The 6,892-nt window shown below is 36.7% G+C and overlaps 1 non-coding gene across 1 annotated transcript; it reads right to left on the reverse strand.

Annotated features, from left to right (window-relative positions):
• Positions 1–647: 647 nt before the first annotated feature.
• Positions 648–754, reverse strand: LOC112035146 (small nucleolar RNA R71). The gene has a single exon (XR_002885459.1). It is a non-coding gene; the product is annotated as a small nucleolar RNA R71 (small nucleolar RNA).
• Between the last annotated feature and the right edge of the window lie 6,138 nt (positions 755–6,892).

Here is a 6,892-nt window from a genome sequence, read left to right on the forward strand (position 1 = left end):
ACTACTTGTTACGATTCTGTGCGCTTGCAGATTATTTTATGCAAACAAGTTTTTGGCGCCGTTGTCGGGGATTAACTATTTGTTATTGATATTGATACTAGCTAGATATTTACTACTTTGGATTTTATTTTATTTTTTCAAAAAAAAATTTAAATTAGGTGCATCTGAGTTTGTTTTCTTTCTTTTCAGGAATTAGAAGTGCATGAACCTTACGTCAGCTCAAGAAAGAAAAGAAGAAAGAGGCTAACACATCTCTATCTAATATGGCCGATCAAGAGCAAAAGGCGTTAAGAGACTATGCTATGCCCTCGGTAAATGGAGCTACATCAAGCATAAGGAGGCCAACCATACAAGCCAATAATTTTGAGATCAAGCCGGCCATCATTCAGATGATACAGTAGACTGTCCAGTTCGGGAGGCTGTCACAAGAGGATCCTAATGTCCATATTGCAAATTTCTTGGAAATTTGTGATACTTTTAAACATAACGGAGTGACAGATAATGCGATTCAACTAAAGCTTTTTCCCTTCTCACTTAGGGATAAAGAACAAGTTTGGTTGAATTCTTTGCCACCTGGCATCATTACTACATGGGAGGAGTTGGCACAAAAATTCTTAGCAAAATATTTCCCTCCCGCAAAGACAGCAAAGCTAAGGAATGATATCACCACGTTCATCCAATTTGAGGGTGAATCATTATATGAAGCATGGGAGAGGTACAAAGATTTATTACGAAGGTGTCCTCATCATGACCTTCCAGCATGGCTTCAAGTGTAGACATTCTACAATGGTCTAGGAGCTATAAACAGGTCTATGGTTGATGCAACAGCTGGTGGAGCCTTAATGAGTAAAACTCATGAGGCAGCCTATGAACTTCTGGAAGAATTGGCATCCAACAACTATCAATGGCCTACAGAAAGAGAAATGCCAAGAAAGATAGCTGGAGTTTTAGAACTTGATTCTATTACCTCATTGGCGGCACAAATGGCAACTTTGTCTCAACAACTAGGTAAAATGAATGTTAATGCTATTCAAACTAATGTTGTTTGTGATCATTGTGCAGGAAATCATTCAAGTGCCGACTACCAAGTGGGAAATCTTTTTGCTCAATCGAGTTATGGACAAGCAAATTGCTTGTCAAATTTTCAACATCAAAATAATCCATACTCGAACACGTACAATCCTGGATAGAGGAATCACCCCAACTTCTCATGGAGCAATAACCAAGGGCAGCTAAACCACCTCAACAATTTCCATAGCAAGAGAAGAAGCCGACACTTGAGGACATGTTCATGTAGTACTTGCAGAAGACAGATGTGGCGATCTAAAACAACTCAGCTTCAATCCGTAATCTTAAGGTGCAGATCGGTCAGCTCTCAAGCATGCTCACAGAGAGGATTACAGGAACTTTGCCAAGCAACACTGTCACCAATTTGAAAGAACATGTAAAGGCAATATCATTGAGAAGTGGACGAACATATGAGGAGCCAAAAGTAACAAATGCCAAACAAGATGAAGCTGTGGATAATGAGGAGTCAAAGATGAAGGAAGCCAAGTCAGAGATGAAAGAAGTGGAGCAAGCTGAGAAGACTAAGGAGAATGAAAGAGCTTCAAAATACAAAAAATCTAGGGAAGTTACTTTTGAGACTTATTCTCCTTCAATTTATGATCCACCAATTCCTTTTCCGCAAAGATTAAGAAAAAACAATGTGGATGATCAGTTTTCTAAATTTCTAAGTATATTTAAGCAATTGCATATTAATATTCCTCTCATTGAAGCTTTGGAACAAATGCCTAAATATGCTAAATTTTTGAAGGATATTATATCAAAGAAGCAGAAATTGGAGGAGTATGAAACAGTAATGCTGACAGAGGAGAGTAGTGCAATCTTACAAAAGAAGTTGCCACCTAAGCTGAAAGATCCGGGGAGTTTCACTATCCCTTGCACTATAGGAAAATCTTATTTTGATAGAGCTTTATGTGATTTAGAGGCAAGTATTAATCTAATGCCTTTCTCTGTTTTCAGGAAATTAGGTCTTGGAGAAGTAAAGTCGACCACAATCTCTTTACAATTGGCAGATAGATCTATTAAATATCCAAGAGGAGTCATTGAGGACGTATTAGTAAAAGTTGACAAGTTCATCTTCCCGGCTGACTTCATTTTCCTTGCTATGGATGAGGATGAGGAGATCCCTTTGATATTGGGTCGACCTTTCCTTGCGACGGGGAGAACCTTAATTGATGTCCAGCAAGGAAAATTTGTTTTGAGGGTCGAAGAGGATTAGGTCACTTTTGATGCATTTAAGCCTATGAAATTCCTTCTGAGACACATTCTTGTTTTCAAATAAGTGACCGAGACGTGATCATGGCCGATGAGACTTGTGTAATTGATTTTCTAAAGTTACCACTTGAGGTATGTCTTACTCACTCTACACCTGTTAAATTCAATGATGAAGAGGTTAAAGAGTGTGAAAGATATTTGGAGGCTACACCACACTTTCCTCCTTCAATGCAACCAAAAGTGGAAGACTTAAAATCATGTCAGCCAACATCTCCACTAGAGGAACCACCTAAACTTGAGCTTAAACCGCTTCCATCAAAGTTAAGGTATGCTTTCTTAGGTCAAGACTCTACTTTTCCAGTTATTATTAACAGTTCATTGAGTGATATAGAGGAGGAAAAGTTGTTGAGAATCTTGCGGGAACACAAAATGGCTTTGGGTTGGACCATCTCTGACATCAAAGGAATTAGTCCTTCAATTTGCACACACAAGATTTTAATGGAGGATAAATATAAGCTGATTGTCCAACCCTAGAGAAGATTGAATCCATCAATGCAAGAAGTGGTGCATAAAGAAGTGCTGAAGCTATTAGATGCCGAAATTATTTATCCTATCTCGGACAGCGCATGGGTATGTCCAGTACAAGTCGTACCAAAGAAAGGTGGAATAACCATGATAAAAAATGATAATAATGAACTTATACCAACAAGGACGGTCACGGGATGGCGAATATGCATAGATTACAGAAGACTTAATGATGCAACTCAGAAAGATCATTTTCCTTTACCTTTTATTGATCAAATGCTAGAAAGACTTGTAGGGCATGCTTACTACTGTTTTCTGGATGGATACTCTGGTTATAATCAAATAGTCATCACGACTGAAGATCAAGAGAAGACCACTTTTACTTGTCCATATGGAACATTTGCATATAGGTGGATGCCCTTTGGCCTTTGCAATGCGCTAGCCACATTTCAAAGATGCATGATGTCCATCTTCTCGGACATGGTGGAAAATTTTTTAGAAGTCTTCATGGATGACTTCTTTGTCTTTGGATATTCTTTTGATAATTGTTTGTCTAACTTATCTTCAGTTTTGCAGAGATGCAAGGAGACAAATTTAGTATTGAACTGGGAAAAATGCCACTTCATGGTAGAGGAGGGGATAGTGTTGGGACACCGAATTTCCTCTAAGGGAATTAAAGTTGACAGAGTAAAAATAGAAGTGATCGAAAAACTCCTACCACCAGCCAATGTGAAGGGCGTGAGAAGTTTCTTAGGACACGCCGGATTCTAGCGACGGTTTATTAAGGATTTTTCCCAAATTACTAAACCTCTTTGCAATTTTCTGATTAAAGACACTCGATTTGAATTTTCTGATGAATGCTTGCATGCTTTTGAAACACTGAAAACGAAATTAACTTCAGCACCTATAATTGTGTCATTAGATTGGAATTTACTGTTTGAATTAATGTGTGATGCCAATGATTATGCTATAGGGGCTGCTTTAGGGCTGAAAAAAGATAAAAATTTTCATGTTATTTATTATGCAAGTAGGACCTTAATAGAAGCTCAACTGAATTATGCCACTACTGAAAAAGAATTATTAGCAGTTGTTTTTGCTTTTGACAAATTTTGTTCTTACTTGATAGGTTCGAAGGTGATTGTCTACACCGACCACTCTGCTTTGAAGTACTTGCTTGCAAAGAAGGATGCTAAACTGAGATTGCTTCGGTGGATTTTGCTTCTACAAGAATTCGATTTGGAGATTAAGGACAAGAAGGGTATTGAAAATTTGGTGGCGGATCACTTGTCTCGGATGGAGCTTCAAGGTACGGATGATGAGCAGCAATTTCAAATAAAAGAAGCATTCCTGGATGAGCATTTGATGGCTATACAAGTTGTTCCATGGTACGCTGACATAGTCAACTACTTGGTGTCGCGAATTCTACCTCCCAGGATGACATATCAACAAAAGAAGAAGTTCTTCTCCGACTTGAAATATTATTTTTGGGAAGAACCTTTTTTATACCGGCACTGTTCGGACCAGATAATCAGAAGATGTGTGCCCGAGGAGGAGATGGAGAACATACTCAGACATTGTCATTCATTGGAAGTTGGTGGCCACTTTGGTGGAGCAAAAATTCTACAATCCAGGTTTTATTGGCCATCTATTTTTAAAGATGCATTTAAATTTGTTAATTTGTGTGATCATTGTCAAAGAGTTGGAAATATTTCTAGGAAACATGAGATGCCTTTAAACAATATTTTAGTTATTGAATTATTTGATGTTTGGGGTATAGATTTCATGGGTCCTTTTCCATCCTCATATTCTAACAAATTTATTTTGGTGGCTGTAGATTATGTCTCCAAATGGGTAGAAGCAGTCGCCTTGCCGACTAATGATGCGAGAGTCGTAGTGAATTTTCTGCGAAAGAATATCTTCTCTTGATTCGGCACTCCAAGGGCAATAATCAGTGATGGCGGAAAGCATTTTTGCAATCGCCAATTTGAAGCACTACTGACTAAGTATGGAGTTACACATCACGTAGCGACACCATACCATCCTCAAATGAGCGGACAAGTCGAGGTATCTAATCAAGAGCTGAAGCGTATATTGGAAAAAACTGTGAATATCTCTCGTATAGACTAGGCGAGAAAGTTAGATGATGCTTTATGGGCCTATAGAATAGCATTCAAAACACCGATCGGGATGTCACCATACCGGCTCGTTTATGGAAAAGCATGCCATCTACCGGTGGAGCTAGAACACAGAGCCTATTAGGCGACAAGGATACTAAACTTTGATCTACAAGTAGCTGGCGAGAAAAGAATATTGCAAAGCAATGAGATGGATGAGTTCCACAATAATGCTTATGAGAATGCTCGAATTTACAAAGATAAAACTAAGAGATGGCATGATAAGCATATTCTAAGTCGGGAATTCGAAGTCGGGCAAAAAGTTCTATTATTTAACTCAAGACTTCGACTCTTTCCAGGAAAGCTATGCTCTCGGTGGTCAGGACCGTTTGTGGTAACCCAAGTTTTTCCTTATGGGGCGGTTGAAGTCCATCATGAAACAAAAGGGACATTTAAAGTAAATGGATAGAGATTAAAACCCTATATGGATGGAGACTTTAACTCAAAAAAATGCTCCATCGATGTCATCAGTAAAAAAGGATGAGAGGATAACATCTAGCTACAGACGTTAAATAAAGCGCTTTTGGGAGGCAACCCAAGTTTTTTATTTTTAAGTTTATGTTTTTATTTTTTATTTTTTATTTTTTTTCTATTTATCTTATTGTTTTTTCTTACATTTTGTAGGAATAAAGAGACCAAAGAAATCTTCAATGGGTACACGGCTGCACCTCAAGGAAAAATATTCAATTAAAATTAGGGGAGCATCTCTTCTCCTTTCTCATTCTTTTATTTAGTTTTTCTTCCTTTTTCCCATTGAGGACAATGTGAAATTTAAGTTTGGGGGAAGGGAATTTATTGTATTTATTCAAAAAAAAAAAAAAAACTTTCTTTTGCCTAGCTTGAGGTTTGTGTTTTAAGTTCAATATACTACTTTTGCTTAAAGAATTTCATTGCTTTCATGCTCAATTCATTGCACATGCATGTAGCCACTCAGACACAACTTGTTGTTAAAGGATAAAAATGATTAGAAAATCTCGATGATAACAATGTGGAGACTGTTAGTATTTTTGGTATAACTTTCAGCTCAGATATCCAATCGAGATGACTCAAGTTGGGATGAAAAGTTAACGTAAAGGACTACAACTTTGTAGTTTACCAAAAGTCTGAATTCTAATGTTAAATGGGCCAAAATCATCGGTTAAGTGAAGCCTAAAAATATGGAATTTTCTCCAAACGGGAATTCAACTTGTAATAAGATTCCTTGACCTATTTAAAGGCTCTTCAGGGAAAAAAGAGAGAAGAGAAACCTAAGAGGAAAAGGGGGTGCCGTATAGAAGAATTTGCTTTTGGGAGTCTTTTTGAAGAGGAGGATCTGAGGATAAAGGTGAGAGCTTCATTTTGATCAACCAATTCAGATGAAAAACATAAGTTTTATTTTTTTTTCTTTTCAATTTATTTATGAACTAAATTTTATTTTTTAGAGCATTGATGTAGTCTAGCAATGAACACACAATTTATTTTCTGAGTTATTTTATTTTTAATATTTCCATGATTGAGTGTTTAATTCTTATTCTTAATGCTTACTATTTTTTTTTACGAATTATTGTTTGATCAATTGAATTACAATGAGACCGAGAGGTGATTTGTTATTTTAGTTCTAGAATTAAACACAATTAGTTGAGCGAAAGTAGAGATGCTTTACCGTGATTAGTGTGATTTTTCAGAAAATTCAAAGTACGTAATGAGTCTCCAATTAATTAAATTCACATAGAGATATGGAATTGTTAGTTGAAGATATTTTTGATATTATTCGAGAGAAGATATTGAATAGTTAAGGAATTTTTAATCATCAACGGGAGATTATTAGAATTTAATAAGTAGGAAGAATAAATTGTGTGGGATCTGTTAGGTGAAATCAACCGCTCTAGATCCATTCTTATCATATTTTTACACTTTTAGATTTTTACGCTTTG

Source organism: Quercus suber, unplaced genomic scaffold (assembly GCF_002906115.3).
Source record: "Quercus suber isolate HL8 unplaced genomic scaffold, Cork oak 2.0 scaffold_403, whole genome shotgun sequence".
NCBI classification, from domain to species: domain Eukaryota; kingdom Viridiplantae; phylum Streptophyta; class Magnoliopsida; order Fagales; family Fagaceae; genus Quercus; species Quercus suber.